Source organism: Petaurus breviceps, unplaced genomic scaffold, assembly GCF_028583685.1.
Source record: "Petaurus breviceps papuanus isolate PSGF00001 unplaced genomic scaffold, PetGlider_PUasm1.0 183, whole genome shotgun sequence".
NCBI lineage: Eukaryota > Metazoa > Chordata > Mammalia > Diprotodontia > Petauridae > Petaurus > Petaurus breviceps.
In genome coordinates this window covers 19,326,915-19,339,697 of record NW_027185791.1, presented here as the reverse complement: position 1 = coordinate 19,339,697, position 12,783 = coordinate 19,326,915, and positions in this window count along the sequence as shown.

Here is a 12,783-nt window from a genome sequence, read left to right as displayed (position 1 = left end):
TATGACACAAATATGGCACTGATACCTAAATCAGGAAGAAACAAAACAAAGAGAGAAATTATAGATCAATTTCCCTCATGAGTATAGATAAAAAATTTCTAAACAAAATATTAGCAAAAAGACTACAGTAACTTATCATGAGAAAAGTACACTTTGATCAGGTACGATTTATTCCAGTAAGGCATGTGTGGTTCAATATTAGGAAAACTACCAGTATAATTGTTCACATCAACAACAAAACCAACAGAAATCATATCTCAATAGATTCAGAAAAGGCTTTTGACAAAATACAACACCCATTTCTATTAAAAAACAGTAGAAAGTTTAGGAATAAATGGAGTCTTCCTTAAATAATAAGTAATATCTATCTAAAACCATCAGCAAGTATTATATGTAATGGGGATAAGCAGAAGCATTTCCAATAAGATCAGGGTGAAACAAGTATGTCCACTATCACCACTCTTATTCAATCTGGTACTAGAAATGTTAGCAGTAGCAATAAGAGAAGAAAAAGAAACTGAAGGAATCAAATTAGGCAAAGAAGAGACTAAGCTATCACTCTTTGCAGATGATATGATGATATACTTAGAAAATCCTACAGAATCAATAAAAATCTACTTGAGATAATAAATAAATTTGGCAAAATTGCAGGATTTAAATAAACCCACATAAGTCCTTGGCATTCCTGTATATCTCTAATGCAATCCAACAGCAAGAGATAGAAAGAGAAATTCAATTTAAAGTTACTCTAGACATCATAAAATATTTGGGAACCTACCTGCCAAAACAAACCCAGGACCTATATGAACACAATTAGAAAATACTTTTCACACAAATAAAGTCACACAAATAAAAACTAAGTGGAAAAACATCAGTTGCTCATGGCTGAGTCGAGCTAATATAATAAAAATGACAATTTTACCTAAACTAAATTACATATTTAGTGCCTTACCAATCAATTTATGAAAAAATTACTTCACAGAACTAGAAAAAATAGTAGCAAAATTCATTTGGAAGAAAAAGTCCAGAATATCAAGGGAACTAATGAAAAGAAATGGCAGGGAAGGTAGCCTAGTCATACCAGATTTTAATCTGTACTATAAAGCAGCGGTCATCAAAACTACTTGGTACTGGCTAAGGAATAGAGTAGTGGATCAATGGACTAGATTGGGCACATGAGACTCAGCAGACTATAGTATAGCAGACTATAGCAATGTACTGTTTGATAAACTCAAAGAACCAAAATTTTGGGATAAGAATGCACTATTTGACAAAAACTGCTGGGAAAATTGGAACATTGTATTGCAGAAATTGTGCATAGACCAATACCTAACATTGTATACCAAAATTAAGTCTAAATGGGTGCATGATCTAGGTATAAAGGCTGATACTGTAAGCAATCTGGGAGAGCAAGGGATAGTTTCTGTCAGATCTATGGAGAGGGGAAGATTTTATGATGAAACAAGAGTTAGAGAGCATTATAAAATGCAAAATGGATAATTTTGACTACATTAAATTGGAAAGTTTCTGTACAAATAAAGCCAATGTAACCAAGATTAAGAGGGAAGTGGAAAATTGGGAAAGAATTTTTACAATCAGTGTCTCTGATAAAGGCCTCATTTCTAAAATATACAAAGAATTGAGTCAAATCTACAAGAATACGAGCCACTCCCCAATTGATAAATGGTCAAAGGATATGAACAGGCAGTTCTCAGAAGATGAAATTAAAGATATCTATAAGCATATAAAAATGCTCTAAATTACTATTGAATAGAGAAATGCAAATCAAAAGAACTCTGAGATACCACATCTCACTGGCCAGATTGGCTAAGATGACAAAAGAGGAAATGCTAGAGAGCATGCGGAAAAATTGGAACACTAATGCACTATTGGTGGAGTTGTGACCTGATCCAACCATTCTGGAGAGCAATCTGGAACTATACCCAAAGGGCTATAAATAAATTATCCTTTGATCCAGCAATACCACTTTTAGGGCTGTATCCCAAAGAGATCGGAGAAGTGGGAGGAGGACCTGTATATACAAAAATATTTATAGCAGCTCTTTCTGTGGTGGCAAAGAATTGGAAATCAAGGGGATGCCCATCAATTGGGGAATGGCTGAACAAGTTGTGGTATATGAATGTAATGGAATACTATTGTGCTATATATATTAGAAATGAGTAGACAGACTTCATAATAAACTGGAGAGACTTATATAAACTGATGCTGAGTGAAAAGACCAGAACCAGGAGAAATCTGTACACAATTACAGACACGACGTAGGTGTGATGACTGACTTTGATAGACGGGGCTCCTCTCAGCAATGTAAGGTTTAAGACAACTCCAAAAGACTTATGATGGAAAGAGATATCCACATTCAGAGAAAGAGCTGCAGAGTCTGAATGCAGATTGAAGGAAACTACTTGCTCTGTTTTTCTTTTTTTGTTTTGTTTCCTCTTTCCCACTGATCATTCCTCCACTTTGGCATTTGCCAAATGAGGATAGGAACAATTGCATTGGCTATGCCCTATTTCCTTGTTCTTTGTTCTTTTTTGAGCCCAGACTGTAAGCTTGCCTCCCAACCACTGAGCTATAGTGGCGGGCTTCTTTGTTCCTCATCATTGGAGGAGATTTCACGTTCAGATTGTAATCCCACCTCCCAGCCAATGGAAGAAAGGACAGCGGTGGGAGATGTCTTGATTGAGTTAAGATATAAATCCTTGCTCTGGCTTCATTCCACTGGTTTGTGCTAGTGGAAGGGATGCCCTCTTCTCGGGAGAACTGACTAAAACTTCCTGTTCTTGGAGGTAGGTGATTTTTGGGGTTCCCATACCCCACACAGTTTGAATGTATATGTAGAGCCTATATCAAATTGTATGCTGTCTTGTGGTGGGGTTAGTGGAGGCAGTGGGAGAAAATCTGGAACTCGAAATCTTATGGAAGTGAATATTGAAAACTAAAAACAAATAAAATTATTTTTAAAATGACCAAAAAAGACCAAAAAAGAGAAAACAACAAATGGTACAAGTCAGGACTTGATCTGTTGTTTTGTTGATTGTCCAGACTTAGGGAAGTGACAGAGAAAATGAAAATAATGCAATTAAATGGAAAAGTATGTGTTGTAAAGAAAGAAAAAAAAGACAACACCCTCTGTCCTTACCCTCCAGGATGAAGGCCTCACCTCATACTTTATGGAGAAAATCGATACCATTGCTAGGAGTACCCTCTTCTCTTCTCTTCTCCTCTCTCACCCCATGACATCATCCCTGACTATCTTCTCCTTTTGATAAAGAGAAGGTCCCTCTCCTTTCCCAAGCCAACTCTACTGTGTGTACCCTGGAATCCCATTTCTTCCTGTCTGCAGCAGATTTTCTCCACAATCATCCTCAGTTCTTTTTAATCTTTAGCCTCTCCCAGTCTATTGATTCTGCCCTTTTGCTTAATGCATACTTAGGTCTCACTTGCTCCCTTAGGGCAGCTAGGTGGTACAGTAGATAGAGTGCTGGTTCTGGAGTCAGAAAAACTCACCTTCCTGAGTTCGAATTTGACCTCAGACCCTTAAGTCCAAGTCACTTGAGCCCCTTTACCTCAGTTTTCTCATCTGCAAAATGAGCTGGAGAAGGAAATGATGAACTACTCTAGTGTCTTTGCTAAGTCTCCCCCACTCCTCAGTCCTGTGACCAGTTTGGGACTGAAACAACTAAACAAAAGCCTCCTCTCGGGGGACCGCATCATCCCCTCAAACTATCTTCCTGTGTGTCTCCTCTACCTCTAGGTCAAACTTACTTGGTGCTTTCATTTACTGTCACTATCTTCTTAACTTTCTGCAATTCACTCTACTTGAAAACTATTTTTAAAAGTTTTCCCTTGAAAAGGAACAGTGGTGGTAGTGGTGGCTCAGTGAATAGAGCACCAGCCCTGGAGTCAGGAGGTCCTGAGTTCTAATCCAACCTCAGACACTTAACACTTATTAGCCCTGTGACTTTGGGCAAGTCACTTAACCCCAATTGCCCTGCCAAGAAAAGTAACAGTGGGATAAACAAAACCAATGTGGTTAATATTAGTCAGTCAATAAACATTTATTAAGCACCTACTTTATGCTAAGCTTTGTCTCAGGGGTGGGGATGAAAAAAGAGGCTAAAGACAGTCCTTACCCTCAGGGAGCTCCTAGTTGAAGGGGGGAGACTACAAAGACAAACTATATAACAATAAGAAATAATAGAGGGAAGATACTAGAATTAAGGGGCTTTGGGAAAGTCTTCCTGTGGAAGATGGGACTTCAGCTGAGATGGAAAGGAAGGTTGGGAAGCCATTAAGTGGATAAGAAGAGGGAGAGCATTCCAGGCATAGGGGAAAGTCAGAGAAAATGCCTGTAGCCCAGAGAGGATTTTCTATTTGATCCTGGAGACAATTGAGAACCACTGGAGATTATTGGATAGGGGGGGTGCAATAATCCAGGTGTGAGATGATGAGGGCCTGAATCAGAGTGGTGGCACGGTCAGAGGAGGGAAGAGGACATATGGGAGAGATGTTGCAAAGATGAGATCTGCAGGTTTTGGTAACAGATTGGGGGGGGCAGTGTAGGGGGTTTGTTGAGAGGCAGTGAGGAGTCAAGGATAACGCTTAGATTGTGAGCTGAAGGGACTGGGAGGATGGTGTCATCCTGGACAGTAATAGTTCTGGAAGTTGGGAGAAAGATAATAATTTGGTTTTGGTTATGTTCAGCTTAAGATGTCTATTGAACAATTTGAGATATCTGAAAGGCCCCTCTCATAGACTGCCTTTTCAAGGAGTTTAGCTACAAAGGGCAGAAGAGCTATAAGACAGCAGTGGGGACAGAATGCTCAAGGAAGGGTTTTTGGAGGTTGGTGGAGACATGAACACATCTTCAGGAAGTGGGAAGAGAGTAAGCAGAGAGGTAGAGACTGAACCTAAATGATAGAGTGGAGGTGATGGGGGGGAGGGTGATCTGTTGGAGAAGATGGGAATGGAAATAAGAAGAGAAACAGTCAAGTGGAAAACGAATCTCTGCAGACAAAGGAGCGTCATTTCCAGGATATATAAGAAAGTAATTCAAGCGCAAGAACGAGAGTCGTCCCCCAATAAACACAGATGTTTTGTTTATGGTTCTTAGTTTCCCAATTAAGGAAGGGAAGGAGGAAAGTGCAGAAAAATGTGCATTCATTTTTTAGAAAGAAATTTTAAAAACAGCAGAGTAATTTTATCAAATAAGTGGTGAGTGGATTGTAGAAGATAAATATATATGTACATATATTATATTATATTATATATATTACATGACATATTCTTTCTAATTCTGCTGTTCTTTTGGGTTGGACAAGAAAGGAGACAAATGAATTTTTAACGTTTAATTAAATGAACTGGCATGGACAAGACAGATATAAACGTTGAAAGCTGATCCTCAAAAAATTCTGACCAATCAAGACTTCCATTCTTTCTGCTCAGTCAGAGAGAAAATAAGGAGGTCACACAGGAGAGCTGGTTAAAAACAATTCAAACCAAAGCAGTAACTGGCATCACTCCTTTTCCATCTGTGGGAGGTGCCCTTCAAGAAAATTTTCAGGACTAACCATCTCATCCAACTGATGGGGAGACTCATCAAATTGATTAAGGGTCCCCTGATCACCGCCACTACATTGGGCTATTCATAGCTTTCACACTTCTCCGCCCCCATTGTACCCCACTATTATTCTTCCTTGTCCCTAGTGTAAATTCTGTATTTACATCATCAGGTGAACATGATTATAGGTTTCATGATTCCCTTGGAAAATTGAAATGTTCATTATGAAATTGGAGGAATATAAATGTTATCTTGGAAACATAAATAGAAATTTTATTTTAAAAGTTTTATTGAAAAGATAATCAGCTGTGAAAGACTTTGTAACTCTGCTCAATCCAATGATCCACTCAATTCCAAAAGGACTCATGATGAAAATGCTATCCATCTCCAGAGAGAGGACTGATGGACTCAAATATTTTTTTTTCTCCTGGAACATGGCTGATGTGGAAATATCTTTTGCATAACTTCATAAGTATAATAGGTATTGTATTTCTTGCCTTCTCTTGGGTGGGGTCCAGGAGGAGGGAGGGAGAGAATTTGGATCTCAAAATAAAATAAAATTGAATTTAAATCATTTTTTAAAGTTTTATTGAGGTTGTTTGCTCTCAGGAAGCACCCACTTTCCCTTCTTAACTCCCTTCCCTTGTATCAAAAATTAAAGCAGTTAAGTATGTCTGACAGTATACACTATATTCCTCATCTCCACTGAGAGGTGGGAGGTGTGTTACCCCATCAATCTTGCTGGTGGGCAGAGATTGGTCATGGTAATTAATCAGAAATTTCGCCACCTTCCACCCGATGCTGTTTTCTTTTGCATTGTTATAGTCATTGTCATACACAGAAGATAAGCCTGTAAAAACCTGGACCACATCAGTATCTGAATTACACAACTTCTGCACAAGCCACAGGCTTGGCTATCGCTTGACGAGTTTTGATAAGGGTTTGTATTGACCTTTTAATCTGTAGGAGGTGCTAATCCAGTATGCATACTACAGATAGCCAAATGTGATCACGTGGCTATTGCTTCTTTCAAAATCCTAAATAAAACCTATGACTGCTACACTAATCACATCTATGGGGCCAAAATTACACAGGGCAGGGGCACAAAGAGAGAGGAAAGAAAGCAGGGCCATAACTAGGAATGTTTTTTGTGGAGCTAAAACAGTGAAGGCAGAGGGTCAGTGGGTGGGGGTCAGAGGACAATTTGACCATTGATACAATGAGGCTAGACTCTGGGATTGGCGTGGGATAGAGTTCACCTTGAAATGAGATCCTGGTCTGCAAGGGTGGGGTGGGGCCATGATGCCTCTAGGGTCAATGAACATCATGAGGCAAGGCAGGGGGATAGGGAGAGCTGTGGTGGCACAGTGTCTATAGCATGGGCCTGGAGTCAGGACAGAGCTCAGTTCAAATCCAGCCTCACAGAGCTGTGTGGTCCTGGGCAAGTCACTAAACTCTGCCCCACTTTCCTTATCTGTAAAATGAACTGGAGAAGGGAATGGCAAACCACTACATCATCTTTGCCAAGAAAACCCCAAATGGGAGCATGAAGTCAAACACAAGTGAAATGACTTAACAGCAAATGGGGACAGAGGAAAAGTAGCATTCCCTTTACCCCCTACCCCTGTCCCTACTCCCTGCCCCACCTGGGCACATATTGGAACGTTAAGGGCATTATTGATTTTCATATCCTGTCCTCCCTCCTTTACCCATCTCCCCCAATCTTTCTAGTCTTCTTACACCTTACACCCTACTATCTTTACCACTGATTACTCTTGGAGCCAGGGACACTGGTCTTCTTGCTTTTCCTCACAAATGACACACCATATGCTGACTCCCAGGCTTTTTACTTACAGCCCCCCATTTCTAGAGCTCACTCCTCTTATTACGCTCCCTGGTTTCCTCGAAGTCCCAATTAAAAATCCTACTTTCTACAGGAAATCCTTCCAGATGCCCCTTAAATCTAGTGCCTTCTTTCTCTTGATTATCTCTAGTTCATCCTGTATTTTACTTGTCTGGACATAATTGATTTGGTCTCAGGACCTTTATACTTTTTATAAAGAATATAGTTATACTCAGATATCTTATACTATTAAAAACATTGAGGACCCCAAGGAACTGTTGTTTCTGTGGATTGTATTTATCAATATTTACTATGGTATAAATTAAGACCGATAAGTTTTAAGATAATTCTTTTCGAATCTTTTTAAAGCCTGGCTTAATAGAAGACTGTTCATTTCTCCTATCTGTTTCTGCATTCACACTGTTGTGATATGTTATTCTAGTTGAAAAAAATCTGCTTCAGAGAAACATAGTTGGAAAAACGAGGAGCAGTTTAATAGGTGTAAATTTCCTATAATTATAAAAAGTTTTGACCTCATCCTGAATGAAAGGGACTCTCAGGGGTTCACAGACCACACTTTTAAGCTATTGACTTATAGTTTAAATAGATCTTTGTTAGTCTCTTCTCCATGATTTTTTTTGGTTGTTTAATTTCTTTTAGAAAGGTAAATAATGGTCATAAAATTGAACTTTTTATCAGAATTGAAGTTTCCTTTTTCTTTTTAAACAATTTTATTCTTCTGTAATGTTCAAGACTTTCCTCTTTTGTTTTATTTTCCCTTTTTTGGTATTTTAAATTGCATTAATCCTCTCACTAGCTTCTTAACATATCTTTCACAAATATAGTTTTCCCTCTGACACTGCTTTTGCTGCATGACAAAAGTTTTGTCTCATCATTTTATCATTCTCTTTCACATGGTAATTTTTCTATGATTTATTCTTTCAGCCACTTACGTAGTAAGTGCTTACTATGTTAGACACTACGTGTCCTAGGCACTGAGGAAACAAGGAAAAAGAAGTAGTCTCTGACCTCAAAGATCTTGAATCCCATGGGGGGGGGGGGCATCTATACATAAAAGTACTTAAATACAAAACATATAGACTGTTAACCTTTAAAAAGTTTGGTTAAGGGAGACAACAGACTAAGTGGTAATACAGTTATAGTATTTATTCCCTTAAAACTAAAGAACTCATACAAGGAGTTAGAAGCCAAGTCTAACTACCTGAACAAAGGAATGAGAAAGCTTAAATACATTTTAGAGCCAGCCCAATTCATGGTCAAATTGATGATGACAAGGAATTTTCTTACTAAGTAAGATAAGTGAGTTGACAAAGTGTCGATTTACTACCTAGAATGTCTGTGTTTTTTTTTTTTATCATTAACATGTCAAAACATAATACATGCCCCACAAAATATTTAGATAGGAAAAGGTCTTCTTATTCAAGATAGTGTCTTAGGTTCAAAGTCTTATCCTTGGCAGAAGTAAGAATGCTCTTAAGTTAGCCCTGTCTGGGGGAAGAGATATTCTCTGAGTTTACTCAGAGAACAAAGAAGCTGTTGGGTCCATTTGGAATCTATGATCTCAGGATGTCTCTGTTCTCCTCCTATAAGGAGTATGTCCCAAGATAAGGGGAAATCCCACTTTCAACTTTACCTGGTCTCTGGAGTTGCTGACGCAGGAGCAAGGCAAAGCAGTCTGTTTAATTAATTCAGACTTTGGTAAAAAATATGACATTTAATGATTATCAGTACATATGGGTAGGGTTCTTCCCTCACCCCAATTAATAAAGCAATCACATAAACAAACGTTTAATTTTGTCCCATAGACCTATGAGGGCATAGCAGTGGGCGAACTCCCAACTTCCGTTCAGTACTGAAATGGTTTTTGGAACCATCCTAAACTCTGTGGAACCCTGAGTCTTTGGGTGGTGCTCACTCCCGCAATAGTCTGTCTAGAGCAGAAGTATCAAACTCCAATGGATATGGGTAACCACTAAACTGTACATAAAAACCCAGGGGGATGCATATTGACTTTGAAAACTACATATTAACATTACCTATGTTCTATTATATTTTTATTTATTAAACTTATTTATTTTTATACTTTTATTTATAAATTTATTAAATATTTCCCAGTTCCATTTTAATTTGTTTCCAGCTGCCTGTGGCCTACGTGATTGATGCCTGGAGCACTGAGACATTAAACAATTTGTTCAGATTCAGGCAACCATCATGTAGCAGAGGTGAATCTTTCAAGCTCCTAACTAACTTTCTCTCTGTGCTTCTGACTTCCTGGGCTTTGATTTTTGTTGTTGTTTTGTTATTTTTAGTCTTGTCCAACTCCTCATGACCCCATTTGGGGTTTTCTTGACAAAGTAGTACTTGGTACTGGAGTAGTTTGCCATTTCCTTCTCCAGCTCATTTTTACAGATGAGGAAACTGAGGCAGACAAGGTTAAGTGTCTTGCCCAGGGTTGAACAGAGTAAATGTCTGTGGCTGGATTTGAACTCCTGAAGATGAGTCTCCCTGACTCCAAGCCCAGGACTCTGTGCCTTGTGCCTTTCTGGACTTCTATACTTCGCCCCTGAATACTTTCCCCTCCCTCTTCCAGCTCCCTTTTGTGAGTTTTAAGCTCCCTTAGGGCAAGGATTCTTTCTTTTTGCTGCTATTTGTCTTCCCAATGATTAGCACAGTGTTTGAAAGCATGAAGCACTTAACAAAGGCTCGTTGCCTTGTCTTCCTTTACACACTATATCACACTTCCTGTCATCATTATCATTATCATAATCAAACATAAAATATGAATCCAGGAGGCTATTCTCTGTGTCTTCTTTGTTTTGTATTTGTAAAAGGCCAAGCACAGAGTCAGCCACGTGTGTGGGTGCTCTGTTAATGTCAGTTGGTGGTGAAGAGGATGTTGAAGGATGGTCCCTGCAGCTTGGACGGAATAGTGAAATGATGTCATATAAATAAACATCGAATTTTGTGCCGTAGACCTATGTGGGCATGGCAGTGGGCATGTCAGTGGACACGGCAGTGGGCCCGGCAGTGGGCATGCCAGTGGGTGCAGTCCCAACTTCCATTCAGTACTGAAATGGTTTTTTGGAACCATCCTAAACCCTGTGGAAACCCTGAGTCTTTGGGTGGTGCTCACTCCTGCAATAGATACTGCTACTTCCTTCCAGTCAGGCTTAAGAAAAACTTGGCTCCATCACCAGGTAGCAATTGAAGTAATAAAGGGTTGAAGCAAGCAGACTGAATCAAATAAGAACACAAACAAATCAACTCATCCTTGTGTCCTAACACACGATGATGTGGTTGCCACCCTCTTCTGATGGTGTCTGTACACAAAATTATGTTTGTGGAGGAGGGTGCATCTCTGGGTCATGGCACAAGTCCACAGATTCCTAATCAGAAAATCATTCTACTCAGTGCATTGCCACCCCCCTGGATATGCATTCACGCTATCTCCTGGAGTCCTGCTATCCTCCACCAGTAAGAAGCAAGGGTAAGATGAAAGAATAAGCGACTTTTCAGGAAACAGTGAGTTCTGTCTGGAGTCAGAGGGCCCGAGTCCAAATCCTGATTGTACCAGTTACAACCTATGTGACTTTGGCCTAATCATTTAGCTTCTTCTAGAGGCAATTAAGCAGCACAGGGGATAGAGAACTGAAGCTGGAGTCAGAAAGACTTGACTTTAAAACTGGTTTCACATACTAGCTTTGTGCCTCTGCACAGATCATTTAAACTCAGTTGTTCCGACTGTAAAATTGGGTTAATAGCATCTACCTCACAGGTTTGTAGTGAGGATCAAATGAGATAATACAGGTAAAATACTTAGTGTGGACCCCAGCACATAATAGGTACTTAATAAAGACTTGTCTCCTTCCTTCTTCCCTCTCTTCCTTCCTTCCTTCCTGAACTGTAATAGATGGCCTCTAATATCCCTTCTGATTGTAAATCTAAGAATTTTCTGTAACGTGGGCCAGGTCAGTGGCTCTGGGGTCATGTACATTTGGTAAGCCTCCTTCTGGAAGTGCCCATGATACAGAATAAAAGGGTTTGCATAGGCTGATGATGTTTAACAACTGTCTCTGGGGAACAAATGCACACAAGACCCATTTTTAATTTGCATAGTTTACGTTGTTTCTATCACTCTTCAAAGCCTAGATAATCAAGAGACAAATAAGTTGAGCCTTGATTCGTAATCTTTACTGATTTCTGAGGTGTAAATGCTTCTACAGAAACTTTAACAATCAAGTCTTGAAGAGTTTGAACCAAGCCAGTGACACCCCCACCCCCCCACTGAGAGCATGGGTGTGAACTTTATGACTGTTAATTTTCTTACTGCATGTTTCTTTGATTAGCTGCTGAACCAGAACATAATGGGCTTAGAAAATAAAGGGCAAATGACTTTTCTAGGTGTAGCAGCAAGCACCCCAAGTGTCCTCAGGGTGGCTGCCCGTACAGGTTCTTGGATCTGCTTTGTTAAAGGAAAGCAACTCAAAATGGGTTAACAAACTTACTTTAATGAGTCAAACATATATCGTTTACCTCATTCAGGGGAAAAAGGTCAGCACCCCGAACTTCAAAGTATACAGACAGAAGCATCAAGACTGAAACAGATCAAGTAGACAGCTTTCCAAACTGTCCAACCATTACATCTATACCAAATCAACATCTGGGTTTCAACATCTGGGTTTTTCAAAGCCGGGGGGCTCTGGACAACGGCTTCCCAAAATCCATATCAAATCACAGAACACTTCTCAAAGTGAGCCCCAAAACAAAGCTACACATCAGGGCTTATATAGCCTTCTCTTGGCTCAGAGAATGTAATAACCTTCTGGACCCACTGGCCAATCAAGAAGTATCTACTGAAAAACAAGCCTCCCACCCCAGGCTCCAGGTACACTTTAGCCTAGGGGCAGGGAAGATCTTTAAAATTTACATTCCCATTACACTAGGCTGACTGCATGCACAAGAGTACTAAGGGTAAGAGAGAGCTTACCACACAAGAAAGCAATTGCCTGATTCAATTTGACAGCAAACTTTTATTATGTACCTGCTTCATTGTAAGCATCGTTACTGTTACTGGGAATACAAAACAAAAAACAAAACAGTCCCTGCTCCCACGAAATTTACTTTCTATTGGAAGGAACAGTTTGTAAATAGACGATTGTTAAAAAATGACTCCCAGTCCCATAAAGGGGGCCTGAAATGAAACAGAGTCTGATATACCAATTAAATGCATTTATTGTCTGAGAGAAAGGTTTGGAGGAGAGAAGAGATCTTATAAGGGGGCAGAGAGGTAGAGAGAGTTCTTCATCTGCTCAAAGGGGGATGGGGCAGATAATTTCTA